The sequence below is a fragment of the Callithrix jacchus genome, chromosome 4, assembly GCF_049354715.1.
Source record: "Callithrix jacchus isolate 240 chromosome 4, calJac240_pri, whole genome shotgun sequence".
In the NCBI taxonomy this organism is placed as follows: Eukaryota; Metazoa; Chordata; class Mammalia; order Primates; family Cebidae; genus Callithrix; species Callithrix jacchus.
In genome coordinates this window covers 170,322,404-170,336,758 of record NC_133505.1, presented here as the reverse complement: position 1 = coordinate 170,336,758, position 14,355 = coordinate 170,322,404, and the positions used below count along the sequence as shown (strand labels likewise).

Here is a 14,355-nt window from a genome sequence, read left to right as displayed (position 1 = left end):
AATAGCTCATCTTTAAATATAGTACAAATCTCCTCAAGTGAGTTCCTTGGTCCTACTGACATGATGATAATAGATTTCTACGTTGGTGGCTCATCTTGTATATTGTCTCTCCCAGACCTTTTTACCGAGGGTCTCTGGTTCCTTTCAGAGGAAAATGGTGTGTAGAGAACACAATATGGGCTCTGAAGGTGATTATTCTTCCTAGATTGTGCATCGTTTCCGGATCTTTCCAGTAAACAGATCCAGGAGGAAAGTAAGTTTTTAAAATATAAAATCCATCATGAGTTTATACTGATATTTGAAGTCAACTTCAAGACTCCAGGGATTTTTCTTAACTTCCATTACATATAAATATCTTCTTTTTTTCTCTACAAAATTTTTGTTCTCAGTGAATGATAAAATGTCACATAATTATTCACCAATTTTATTCTTATCATACAAACCAGCCTCTGAATTATAATACCAACTGTCAGGTTTCCAAGTCCAAGCCTGGCCGTTATAGCCTCGGTGACCAGCCCTTACACCTCCTGATGGTCTCCAGGAGCCAGAAAGTCTGACGTAACCAGATGGCCACAGAGAGAAGTGAAATGACTGGTTCCTGCCCCAACTAATTGCTCTCCCCCTGCAACGTTCGACCATTGTTCCCACTCAACCTTGAGAAATTTCCCCCTAGACATTAGGTTTCTCAAGACCCCCACCCCTGTAACTATGTAATTTACTGCACCTTCCCCTCTACTTGCAACCAATAACCCCCACCCTCTGACCATGGCTGTTTCTAATAGATAACCAACCCCTACCCTTGTGACCAGGCATCCTCTGATGGCCTTCCCTTCCCTAAAATAGACAACCACCTTTAACTGAGCATTTGCCCCAACCCATATAACCAGTCCCCATTCCTACCCACCTCACCTAACTCCTTTCTCGGATTTGGCCTGCTTGCACCCAAGCCCGAAATAAAACGGCCTCGTTGCCCACACAAAGCCTGCCTGGTGGTCTCTCTATGCGAGCGACGCGACTAACACCAACTATGCCACTAGAAATGTGATTACCGAAAGCAGCTTATAGTTTTTTAAATGTGTCCTATGTGTACCTATGTGCAATGGAGAAGTAAAATCAAATTAACATACTTTAAACCATTTGAAATAGTTTCTGCTGTGTGGTTATACCAGTAAATGGTTAATGGAACTTTTTTTTTAAGTTAACTTGTCAGCCTGGTGGCTCCCACCTATAATTGCAGCACTATAAGAGGCCAAGGCAGGCGGATATCTTGAGGTCAGGAGTTGAACATCAGCCTGGCCAACATGGTGAAACACCATCTCTACTAAAAATACAAAAATTTTCCAGGCATGGTGGTACATGCCTATAGTCTCAGCTACTAGGGAGGCTGAGGAGGGAGGATCACTTGAACCCAGGAGACAGAGGTTGCAGAGAACCGAGATCGTGCCACTGCATTCCAGCCTGAATGACAGAGTGAGACTTCGTCTCAAAAAATAAAGTTTAAGTTAACTTTTATTTTTTATTTCCAGAGGTTGTTCATTTGCTTTCATTTTTGCCTGAATTATATAAAATATTTACATTTCCAGAGTCAACTATATATAATAAGATATATTCAAAAGTCTAATAAAGATGCTTTTTGAAAATATTAAGCACCTGAATTTCTGAAAATGAAGATGATTTAATGCATTTATAGATTTTAATAGTTTTGTCGCACAGGTATATCTCTAAGAAATGTGTTAATGCACTGTTTATTAAGTTTTTATACCTTTCTTTGTTCATATATTTATTCATTCATTCATTCCAATAAGCAGCATGAGGTTTCTGGATCAGATACAGACTTTTAATGACTCACAGAGTACCTTGCATTGATTCCTAACACCCCAGACACCCAGGGACTGAAGCAAGGAGAGCCAGATACACACTGTACCTGCAGCTGTGGGTTGTGTACCACAGGGGAGGAACCCCAGAATTAGGTGTCTCAGAGCTTATATAGGATGATTGGCACAAATTGCTCCTTCTCCTCTCTAGAGAGAGATGGGAAGAGACCTTTGTTCTCTATCACAGAGGTCAACTTTTCTCTAGGGAAAGAGAGGTAATAATATCAGGCTTTTATGGCCCTTTGAAATGTAAACAAATGCCTAAGGGACAGATAAGACTGTATTTTTCTAGAGCTATCATCCCTTAACCCAGGTGCCAACAATCTTTACTCAGAAAGCCCTGATCATGCAGAAACATGAAAACAGTCATGTAGCACTGTTTCCCAAAATTATTTAATTTCTCTTGGTTTTGAACCTTACGAAAGTGGTATCATATAGCAAACCTTTTTTGTAACTTCTGCTCAACATTATGTTTCTAAAATGGCGTAAGAGAAATATCCTTTTAAATTTGGATATACTCACTTGTAAAATCATCTTGCCTAATATTCTCTTGGGAAATATGTTAAATTACTGACTCAATGTCTGTAATACCTATAGGATTGTTTTGCCAGTCTTTTCTTTCTTTCTTTCTTTTCGGGGGTGGTTGGCTGAAATGTAGTGCCACGATTACAGCTCACTGCAGCCTTAACCTCCCAGCCTCAAGCAGTCCTCTCACCACAGCCTCCCAAGTACCTGGGACTACAGGTACACCACCACACCCAGCTGATTTTTTAAAATTTCATGTTTAATAGAGACAGTATGTTGCCCAGGTATGTTGTCTCGGGATGTTGGCCAGGCTGGTCTCAAACTCCTAAGCTCAAGCAATCCTTTCCTCCTTGCCCTCCCAAAGTGTTGGGACTAGAGGCACGAGCCTCTGTGCTCAGCCTGTTTTGTCTTTCAGTTGTCTCTTTAGTCATTTTGGATCAGTTATATTTTTCTAAAAATACATTGATTTTATTGAGGCTTCCAAAATGCTTAGTATAAAATTGTTTACATAATTATTTATTTATGACACCTTTTCTTCTGCTCCTCTACTGTATTCTCTGTGCCTATTTCCTCCCTCCCATCCTCTCTCCCCTTCTCACCGGATGTTTTCCTACTTTTTTCATCGTTGGCTTTCATGGTTATTTCTATTGCATCTTAGCTATTTCACTGATTCTAATCTTATTTTTGTTATTTATTTCATTATATTCTTTGGGTTTATGTCACTGTTCTCTAACTCCTCAGAAATGACTAGCCCTCTAAATGACAGCCCATCTTCTTTTATCACATACACATTTAAGACTATAAATATTTCTTAAAATACTGCTGTTACACATCTTAAATATGTAGTTCATCATTCGCTTGTAGGTATTTAAGTATTTCCACTTTATTTCCTCTTCAATTCATAAATTAGTGGTGCTTCCAAATTTCTAAATGTAGAGCTAACTTCTCTTTTTTGTCATTGATTTGAATATAATTGTATGTAATCCATTTTTATAAATATTCCAGGATGCTTTAAGAACATATATTCTCTAATATTCAGATGCACCATTTTACATATATCTCATTAAATCAATCTTGTTGATAATTATGTTCCTTAAATTTTCTTTAATTTCACTAATTTCAGTCTGTATACATCAATAATTGAGAGAGATGTACTGTATGTTCACACAGTGATGGCAAATTTGTCAATTGCTTTTGGTAGATTTGCCATATATGGCTTTGTATATGTTTATGTCCATTTTATTAAAGCTATGCAAGTTTAAAATAGTTTGACCTTCTTGCTAAAGCAGACATTTTGTCATTATGTAATGATCTTCAATTTTTCATTATGTGTTTTTGTCTGATAGCAATATTATAATGACTTTCTTTTGGTAGTATTTGCCTGGAATCTTTTACATCTTTTATTTTTGAATTTTCTATGTGCTTACATTTTGCAGTGATCTTTTGTAAATAGTGTAATTAGCATTGGAATTTTGCTTTTCCTAATCATATCTGCCATATAACTGATGGGGTTAATCCACTTAAGTTGTGTTTATTGATAAATCAGAACTGATTTACACCACCAGTTTCAGGCTTTCTATCTGCCTTAAATTTCTGTACTTCTTTTCCTCCTTTTTTGCTTTTTTATTAATTGAATTTTAACTCTCTCCTTTACTGTCTAAAATCTATTTGTTTTGGTGTTCTATGGTACTGTCTATGTGTTTCTTTTCCTTTATTCTTCTTGATATACAGTTTGCCACAAATATCTGTGGATTTCTGTCTTTCATCAGTTCTGAGCAATTAGCAGGCATTATCCTTTCAATAATGCCCTTCCTCAATTTTCTCTATTTTCTCCTTCAAACTAATTAGACATAACTTAGTTCTTCTCATTCTATTCTCCATGTTCCTTTACCTTTCTTTCAAATTTTCATATTCTTGACAAATAGACTCCATCCCAGATTATTTCTTCAGATCTGTCCTCTATATCATGAATCCTTTCTTCATCTATGTCTAATGTGCTTTTAAATTAATTGAGTTTTTAAATTTTAAGCTTTTTTTTTTCCATTCCTAAAATTTCCATATGGTTATTTTGTTTTTCAGATATGCCTGGTCAGTTTTCCAACCTTTTATTTTAGGCTCACTTTTATTCCATCTTTCTTTTTTAAACCTTAAACATCTGTATATATTTTATATTCCATATCTGGTTACTCTGATATTTTAAAATGAGGTTTTAAATAAGGTGCTTGTTCTTTGGCTTATTTTCCTTTATAGTGGCTATTTTTCCTTTGGGTAATTTTTTGTGAAATCAGATTTTGTTTAACTTAATCTGTAATGATCTTAGCAACCAAATTTGTAAAGCTCCTGTTTACAGGAGATTGTGTTTGCCTCTCTCAAGAGCCAATGGCACTATTTACTTGTAATAACTCTAGTCTTTGTTAAGAGAACTGGGTTAATGCGGAAGTTTTCAGTTTTATCTCTCCCCCTTTCATAATCACAGAGCTTCCTGCATAGTGGTACTGAACTGGGCATCTGATTTCAAGACTACTTTCCAAGTGTTTGTCTACTGTTTACTGCTCTATGATCTTGGACCCCTGTTCCTGTTTTTCTCTTTATTCAGACATTCTCCTTACTTTCCAGTGAGCTCAGGGACACATTAAATGTTATTGTTATTGTTATTGTTATATATCTGAGACCTAGTTTTTTCAGTCAATGTCCCTTCGAGTCACTCAGTATGAGATATTACCAGAAGCAAAAGTCCCAATCTACAAAATGAGTTTTTGAACATGAAAATTAAATTATTGGAAAGGCATCAAAAACTCAGATTATCTCACTTTGGTTTATGCAAAATTATGCAAATAATTGAATAAATAGATGACATCTTTACAGTAAAAAAATAAGAATGGCATTTCTTCCCTAGTGTATTCTATTTATTTAAATACTCAGAGCTCACATGGAATAGAAAACACCACAAAATAGAGCTGTTTCCTACCCAAGAACATGGTGTTACACACCATGTTGCATGATCAAAAGGCTAGAAACACATGTTACCGTCATACTACCCTTAAGTTTAGAAATCATTTTAAATAAAAACCTGCATTAATATTCCTGGGATTCAAATGGCTTAATAATAGTTATTGACATTGGGGTTTACAAAGTAAGTGCCTTTATATCCATTATCTCATTTGATCATCACAACTTTTTGAAGGAGTGAGACACAAATTTTTATTTCTAGCTTATAGATAAGAAAAATTGAGGGCCAAAGAGATCAAGTGATTCACTGTCTGTCATATAGTAAAGAAATGGGACATAATGGCAGGAAAACAGACTCTACTTCCCGGGGTCTTTCCACCACACTGTCTTGAAGAATGTTTAAAATTATTAATTAAACTAATCTAGATAGAAAAGTTTCTCTTGGATTCTAGAAACTCAAAAGAAGTGGCAATCCAAAAAAAAAAAAAAGGTAAGAAAATGGTAAAGGAAGATGGGATTGCCTAACAACAATAACAACTGTAAACCAAATTTGACAAGAACAGAATCATAAGAGGAGGTTGCCATCACTCTCCATTAATACTCTAGCTAATAGCAAAGCTAGGAAGTTGGGTAGAATGAGGTTTATTCAAGGTCCACATTAAGATATTTGTAAGTCAGCAAAACTGGCACCATCCTTACTTAGCCTTTTTAGCCCACTTCATAGCCTACAGTACTAACTATGATGAGAAGCCAATAGAAAGCACATCTACGAGAAGGCTTTCTCAGTCAGTATGACTAAGGTGAGAGGGTCCTCAACCCTGCATTGCATGTCTGTTCCAGAGATTCTATTTGATTCTGTGGTATTTGTTTTCCTCTGCAATCTCAAACCCTGGAGGAGTCTGAGTCCCCTGCCACAGACATTCTAGTCCCCTTTGAATAAGTAATACCTGGCTGGGTTCAGAGTTGACTCTACCTTCTCATTGCTCCTCTCACCATCAAGAACTACATAAGATTTCAGGGACGCACCCCCTGGTACTATCTGGAACCTTTAAATAACTCTATGGCTCAGTAAACTAATCTATGTCCAAATATGCCAAATGATGGCCATCCAACCAAGTTCTTCATAGACTTTGGCCTGTAAACAGCAGATGAGGAGTACCATTTTATCATTTTCCAGGGAGAAAAAATCTAACGAATGATTGGTTTCACTGGAGGAGACTAGTGTGGTCAGTGCCAAAACACAATACAGTGTAAGTACTCTACTGCTCAGCTTGCCTCTTTAGAGAGAGCCCTACTGGTCCAGGGGAACCAGAGTTTACCTTAGTGAAGGCTCCTACCTTACTTATCAAGCTCAGAGGTTGGCAGGCCCTTCGGACCTACAACTTCCACTTGAAGCGCAGCAGCCTCGGGATACAAGTGGTAGAAAACAAAGCCTTCCCTGAAGCCACAGTGTCAGTCACAAGAACTACCAGAACAAAGTCAGATGCACAGTGGGGCCTCTTTCAGAGTAGCTTAGGAGTAAGAGGAGAACATTTATCATCTGTTTGGCCCAGGCTGGAGTGCAGTGGTGCGGCTTGGCTCACTGCAACCACTGCCTCCAGGTTCAAGTGAGTCTCCTGCCTCAACCTTCCAAGTAGCTGGGACCACAGGCACACGTCACCATGCCCAGCTAATTTTTGTATTTTTAGTAGAGATGAGGTTTTGTTATGTTGGCTAGGCTGGTCTTGAACTCCTGACCTCAGGTGATCTGCCTGCCTTGGCCTCCCACAGTGCTGGAATTGCAGGTGTGAGCCACCACACCAGGCCTCATTCTGAGCTACTTTCTAAGCAACTTTTTAGATTACTGGGTCTCATGGATGTTAAAGGCATTCTCACTATAAACTCAGGGAAACCCGTTGCCAGACATTACTGTACAGCAATGGGGGGCACCACATTTAAGCCATACTACAAACCTACACCAAAACTTTCCAAAAGTAGAAAAGCGCATTTCCACAGGTCTACGAACCACTTTGTGTTTTGGAAATTTACTACTGGAAGAGACAGGTTCGAAGCTGAAACATCAGCTGCCCAAAGACTCAAGCATGGCTAGGAATTGCATCTGTCCCGTGAGCTTCAGCTTGTGTGCATTTGTGCGATGGCAGAACTGCAGCGGTGCACAAACACCCAACTACACACATGTAAAACCCATATTTGTTCCAGCAATCCTCCTCAAAGTCACATTTTTCATGTGTAAATTAGGAACTCAATTTTGAATATTTGGCCCAGTGTCTCTGCAAATTGTTCCTTCTTTGTCATTGAGAATGTCACAGCTGTTCTTGTCAGAAGGAAGACAAAAGAACAGAAAGACAGTCTATTTAATCTTCATTCATTGACCTTCCATTTAAAAGGAAAGAGACATGGAAAGGAAATAGGAAAAACAGACGTGTTTTTCCTTGCAGGGTTATTCATGTGCTCTCGTCCATGATATGATATGCTCTCATATCAGCCCAGTTCTTGGCAGCCACAACACCCTGCTTAATGATGTAAACCAAGGGTCTGCCGACCCGAGAGAAAGGCTTGGCCATTTTCCCCTGAAGTGATACCACCTATGGAAGTCTGGCAAAGTGGCTTTTACAATTTTGCTAGTCTGAGCCGAACACAGAAACGTGGATAACAGGCTGTTCCGGGCATACTTGTGCCACTACTTTTAATGGCTGTACAAGAACAAACCTGTTAGAAAGGAAACACAATGGCTTTTGCTAAACCTTTCCAGATCTACACGTTGCTCCTATCTTCTTTCATCTTTGCTTCTGACTTCGTTCTGCTCCTCGTCTCACTCCCTCTTGGGTGCCTGTTCTTTCTGGCCCTGGTTCTTTCAGGAGCTGCTGACTGATGAGAGAGACTTCTGTACTCCTTGAACAACTAAACAGTTTCATCCCACCCTTCCTGAACCAGTGAGGATGTTTGCAAAAACCCAAACAGCCTGGGGTGGTGTCAGGAAGTGAACAGAAGAAGGCATGCTGTTTATAGACCAGAAACATTGCTGAGATTTTATTCTGGGTTGGTTGTTTGGATTGTAAAGAGAATATAGCCCCTCCCAGGGAAACGCAGACTGTCTTACAGGCTATCATTCAGAGGAACTACCTCCGCAATGTCTGGCCACAAGCCTCAGGGGGCTCACGAAAGGAGACAAATGATGAAAGGATAGCAAAAATAATTGCTTACCTAGAATAGGGTAAAATAGAAACAAGGAAAAATTTAGAACACACTTTACAACTCCCTTAAATATTGGGACTTGCCAGATGCTTTGCTTTCTGAGATACTGGAGACTTACATAGTTTGAAAATGTAAAACCTTCATTGCCTTAAAACTAAAGAAAACAAAGATATGCGCTCCCATCCTGGGAGCATCTGGCAGCACAGAAGAGATAAAGAAGCCCAAGAAGCAGTCAGAGAACACTGGTACAGCCTTCACTGATGAGTGGATGAAAGATTTATATTGCCCTTATGGGAGAAAATAGAGAAGTGCCTTATGAAGATGAGACAATGGATTACAGACATTTTAGAGCTAAATAATGCCTTAGACATCACCTAGATGAACTCTCGGGCTTTCTGTATTAATTATATTGGAGAAAGATCATCCAGGATAAGCCATCCTTTGCTCCAAGGATTAGGCTGAATGAGATAGAGGGCCTGAGAATTAAGTCAGGAGACAGGGCCAGTGTTTCCCATGACAGATAATAAGCCAAGTCGTAAACAGAGGAAGATGCGTCAGGTATCAGGTGGAGAGAAGAAGGGGCTTCGGCCAGCTCTAAAGTCATGGGGAACGCCAACTAGGATGTATCACTTAAAAAGTCACTGAATCTGAGTATTATTTCCAGAGTCCTTTACTTTTATTTAAACTACTTTCTCTAAAGCCATTATAGAAAGATCAAAATAACTTTAGAACTCTCACAATCGGACTAACCTGGCTATTATGTTTAAAGGGAAAGCTTTCATCCAATTATGCCAAAGATGACTTTTAGTAGAAGTAAATGCCTACAAGAACTTCATTTGGGGCCGGGTGCGGTGGCTCAAGCCTGTAATCCCAGCACTTTGGGAGGCCGAGGCGGGAGGATCACGAGGTCAAGAGATCGAGACCATCCTGGTCAACATGGTGAAACCCCGTCTCTACTAAAAATACAAAAAATTAGCCGGGCATGATGGTGCGTGCCTGTAATCCCAGCTGCTCGGGAGGCTGAGGCAGGAGAATTGCCTGAACCCAGGAGGTGGAGGTTGCGGTGAGCCGAGATCGCATCATTGCACTCCAGCCTGGGTAACAGAGCGAAACTCCGTCTCAAAAAGATCATCATCTTAAGTAGCCAAGAGTCCAAACAGTGGGGCCACGAAGGACCAGAGATAGGTGGTCATCTCTGCCTGGCTGTAGGTTGCTGTTTTAGGGGAGAATGGAACTTGCCCGTTAAACTCATGCCTTCTATCCTCAATAGCAGCATCACTCCGTAATCATCTTTCATCCAACCCACTTTCACCACAGGACTGGAGAGGGAGTGCTAAACTCCAAGATTAAAGATCTTCGCATGGAAGCGAGATGATGAGATAAGCAGGAACAAGCACACGGCTATCCACACCTTGGTCTTCCTTCTGGTCCAAACCTGCTGACAGAGGGACACAGGAAGCCCGTGCGCCCCTGGCCCTCACACTTGGGACCCTCTGCTCTTCAGAACAATTTGAGCTCCTGTGCTTCTAGTTTCTGCTTTCAAAGAAAAAAGCAGAAGCAGAAAATCTCCAACCCCAAATAGCTTACGCCACTGTGAAACAGTGCTCATAGAAACAAAATAACCTGAGGACTTTTTAAAAATATCCAATAGGTTCTCATAAAGATGGTGACAAACAACTCTTGAACATGTTAGAACAAAGCACTTGTAAACACTCTGGCCTTAGAATATGCTGTGGACTCAAATATTTCTGCCTTAAACACTGAGCTACTTCCTTTTCTTTCCATTGGATTCAGAAAATAGTGTTTATTCTCTTTTAAGCATTATTGGTTTCCCTCTCAAGTCATGCTTACAAGATTCAAGCTCAGAAAATAATCACCCCAAGTTCAACTTTCCGAGCTGACTTTGTAAGCTAGTAATCCATCCCTGGTTCATCATTAAATCATAACCAAAACGAACTTTAATGAGTCTCCCTTTCCACAGTGCCCTAAGAGGCACACAGCAAAGGTGACTGCAATTCTCTGGGATGTGATTTAGGTTCACACTGGTGTTACTGACCTTCTGCAGGGTCTGTTGCATTAAAAACATTGAGCTTCTTTAAACATCAAAAATGTTCACACATTAATAAGCTAACAAAATACATTTTGGCCCTATAGCTATTACAGGCTAAGCTGTATTTCCCTTTCCTGCAAATTCATATTTTGAAGCCCTAACCCCAAACACCTCAGAATATGAGTGTATTTGAAGACAGGGTCTTAGAGTCATAATCACATTAAAATGAGGTCCTACATGTGGCCCTAATCCAATCCAACCGGAATCCTCATAGGAAGAGGAGGTCAGGACGCAGACAGAGACAGCAGAGCCTTGTGCACAGAACGGTGACTAATTCACTTACTCATCTCCCACAGGTAAGGAGGTTTGGGAGATCTCATTCCATTCACCAGATTCTCCAATTCCAGTAATCACATTCAACGGTATGACTGGACCACATTAATCTATATTCTATTTGCCAGCTTGTTTCATGTTAATCCTTTAGGATCAAGACTCATCTAACTTGGTGCGGACCCTGAGCCTGGAAATACAGAAGAGATTGTTCACTGGAATTTTCAAGGAAAGTGGGGGCAGAAAGTGAGTTGACCCTCTCAACTCAAAAAAAAAAAAAAAAGAAACGAGGAAAACTGATCACCGGAGCACTTTTTTCCTCTTGTCTCTTTTCGTTATTTTCCTTTCTTCCTCCATGTCTTCATCTGCAAAATGAATATTATTAGCCCTCGTTCAAAGTTGATGGAAGAACGGGTGAACTAATATGCTTGAGTGCCTCTGCAATAAGCGAAGAAGAAAATGCAAGGTGAGGGGGTCTAAGAGGAGGAGGTACAGAGCAGGCAGACAACTCAGTTCACGGGCTCCCACTGTGTATGAAACACCATCCTGGATGCGCTACATGAACCCTCTCACTCAAAGCTCGTGATAGTGGATGCGGCAGAAGCACTGCTCCTTGCATTCATCTTTCATCCAACCCAATTTCACCACGTGACCGGAGAGTGCTAAACTCCAAGATTAAACATCTCCCCATGAAAGCGAGATGATCAGATAAGGAGAAACGGAAGTGCACGGCTATCCACACCCTTGGCCTTCATCACTAACTTCATTTTACAAGTGAATCTGCTAACATTTCAAGAGAGGTTAATTTGCTACCTAGTTCACATTGCTAGTAAGCAACAGATCTGAGGCAGAAAATACTTCAAGACCCAACTTGTAAACTACGATGGTTGTTTCCAAGTCTGAACTTTCCTATTCTTGCTATAAATTCACGCTCATTTTGCACAGTGGTTTGATGCTGCCGTTCATAGGCAATGGAGACAGGAGTTTTTAATGTACATGAGTACACATCACCTTCTTCTTATCTATTGAAAAGGCAAATCATAATTGATGGGAAAAAAGAAAAACAGGACGGAAGACAGAAGGAGACCCATTCCCCCTGAGTGAAATGCTGCATTGCCAAGTACAAGGTGGTGTGCAGCTGTGAGGCACAGGAAAGGAAAAATGAAGAAAGAGTGAGAGTTTCAGGGAGCTCTCCCTGTGGAAGAGACCAAGAGGGGCAGAAATGGGGAGAAGGAAAGGTAAAAGATTCCCGCTATGCCTCAAGAATGGACTCCCAGCCACCTTCCTGATATTGCCTTGATACATGAAATATTTGAATTGCTTTAAATGACTTTTTTATTCTGAGTTGTGTTTATTTGAGCTGATAATGAGAAAATATTGGAGCTGTAGTGCACAGTAACACTTGGGTAATATTTTTAGTGTTGTTTTCTAGGCGTAGGTTGTTTTTAAGCTCAATGACTCACACATAAACAATACGTAAGTTCACTTAACACAAAATCTAAACCCTTCCTCAAAATGCTGCCAACCAAATGCTATGCTTTGCCCCCACTTCCACTGACATCCACTTTCTGAAGGAACTGGAGTCTTCCTGGAAGGCCAGGGGGCAATGACGGCAAATTAGCTTGGATTCGCTCAAACCCCCACCTGCCAGGTCCCTCAGGAGGTCGGTGGCTACTGTAAGGACTAAAAGTTCAGCTTTAAAGATGCCTAAACAGCTTGTTTCTATTATAAACTTGAGAAATTCACAGGACATCCTAGACATGGACCGGAAACAAAAGGATGTTCGAGTCACAGGTCGGGCTTGCCACTGGAACAGTGCAGGATGGAAGACTCTAGTAGCTGAGAAACGCTGCCGGCAGGGAGTCTGTGAAGTCTCCTCTTGGGGCTCATCCACAGACTCACAGGGAAAAACCCCATTTCTGCAGGAGAGCACCTCCCTGAGCTAGGGACACGCTGGGAAAGGGGAGGTTGCTGTGGTCCTCGTGTCAGGCTCTGAAACACACTTTGGTGGGAGCGGATGAGCCAGGCTGCAGGGAGTGAGGAGCAGCTAACATGAGCATTGAAGGAAGCTGAATATCAGGAATGCAAGAGACGGGGAGGGAGGATTTTTTTTTTTTTTTTTTTTTTTTTTACCTTTCTGGTAAAATAAGATCATGCTTCTCCTTTTTCCTGTTTCCATGAGAGGCTGAAAAAAATATGTTGAGTATTTTTTTACTGCTTTTTCGGACTTGATTTGATACTTTGACCCAAATATAGTTGGCGTGCAAACACTTCCTTCATTTTAATGAATATCAGTGTGTAAAAATACCACTTTCAGAAGACAGACTATATTTGTTAGCTCAGGTGCCATCACAAAGTACCATTAACAGGGTGGCTTAAACAGCACAAATATACTTTCTCACAATTCGGAAGCTGTAAGTCAAGGTCAGAGTGCCAGCGTGGCTGGGTTCTGGTGAGGACGCTTTCCAGCTTGCAGAAAGCCACCTACTTGCTATGTCCTCATGAGGCAAAGAGGTACAGCAAGACACTCTGGTGTCTCTTCTTAAAAGGGCACTAATCCCATCAGAAAGCCCACCTTCCTTGCCTCATCTGTACCTTGTTACCTCCCAAAGGCCCCACCTCCCAATCCCATCATGTTGGGGATTCGGGCTCTGACATACGAATTTTAGGGGACACAATTTAGCCCACGGTACATGTCATGGTTACCATGTGGCTTCAAGTATGCCTCAGCACCACAGAGTAAAGCCGTAATTTGGCCTCCCTTGTCACTGGGAGAGTTTTTACATCTATAATCTTAGGTCTCATTTTCACAAAATGTCTACATGCATCTAAAACTCAGTCATTTTAAAAGTCAAGCCTGTGATATTGCTTTTGCTTTCTAAAAATTAATTTTAATTCTCCAGCTTTTCACATTCTTCCAATGGATTTAAATGCTCATCTTAATATATTTTTATTCATCAAATGAATATTTATCATGACAATGTCCTTGTGCCCAGTGCCTTTCCAGATGCTGCTGATTTGATGGTTCATGAGAAAGGCAACCCTATCCTCATGGAGTTTATGTTCCTAAAGAAATACAGGTGGCTAAAAAGCTAGCGAAGACAAACTCCTTTTACAGACTGTGGTCGGTGATGAGGGGAATTTTAACAACTGATGCCATAAATAGAGCCAGGATCGTGCCACTGCACCCAGTCTGGGTGACGGAGTGAGGCTCTGTCTCCATAAATAAACAAGAGGGAGACTGCTACCTTCAATAGACTAGTCAAGGAAGACTTCTTAGCAGATGTGACATTTCCCTTGTAACCAAGGGAACTGACACTGTTTCAGAGCTGGGGGGAAGCATCCTACATGGAAGACCCAGCATGGTCAACGGCCCTTGAGATCATGAAGGACTCACAGGGGCCAACAGCAGCAGTGAGCCTGGTCACAGGG

The 14,355-nt window shown here is 40.6% G+C and overlaps 1 long non-coding RNA gene across 3 annotated transcripts in view; it reads right to left on the bottom strand.

The window, feature by feature from the left end:
* Positions 1–14,355, bottom strand: part of LOC128931859 (uncharacterized) — a 131,766-nt gene that overhangs the window by 25,818 nt on the left and 91,593 nt on the right. The window lies entirely within an intron of this gene.